This window comes from Meleagris gallopavo, chromosome 15, assembly GCF_000146605.3.
Source record: "Meleagris gallopavo isolate NT-WF06-2002-E0010 breed Aviagen turkey brand Nicholas breeding stock chromosome 15, Turkey_5.1, whole genome shotgun sequence".
NCBI lineage: Eukaryota > Metazoa > Chordata > Aves > Galliformes > Phasianidae > Meleagris > Meleagris gallopavo.
This window is the reverse complement of record NC_015025.2, coordinates 12,628,132-12,628,501: the sequence shown is the minus strand read 5'-3', so window position 1 is coordinate 12,628,501 and position 370 is coordinate 12,628,132.

The following is a 370-nucleotide window of genomic DNA, read 5'->3' as shown; positions in this document are numbered from 1 at the left end:
GCTGACATGTGGGGCGGGGGGACACGCACCTGAGGGGGTAAACAGAGGGGAATTGGGACGGCGCTTCCTCGGGTGCGGGATGGGGAAGTCGAGGGGTTGTGGAGCTTGTGAGCAGGCACGTGTGTGAGCACACGCTTGTGTGCGCCCCTGGAGCGTGGAGAAGTGGGTCAGCGGGGCCTGTGTGCCTGCAGGGAGCTGTGTGGCTCAGGGCTTTGTGGGGAGCTGTAAGCCGGGATCATAGGGGGCTTTAGGAAAGTCTGCGTCCGCACATCTGTCTCTGTCGTGGTGTGTGCAGCTCTTCCATGAAAATTAAAAATCCGTATCAGCCTTACTCTGCGTTTTGTAGTATGAAAGTATAAAGTATAACCAT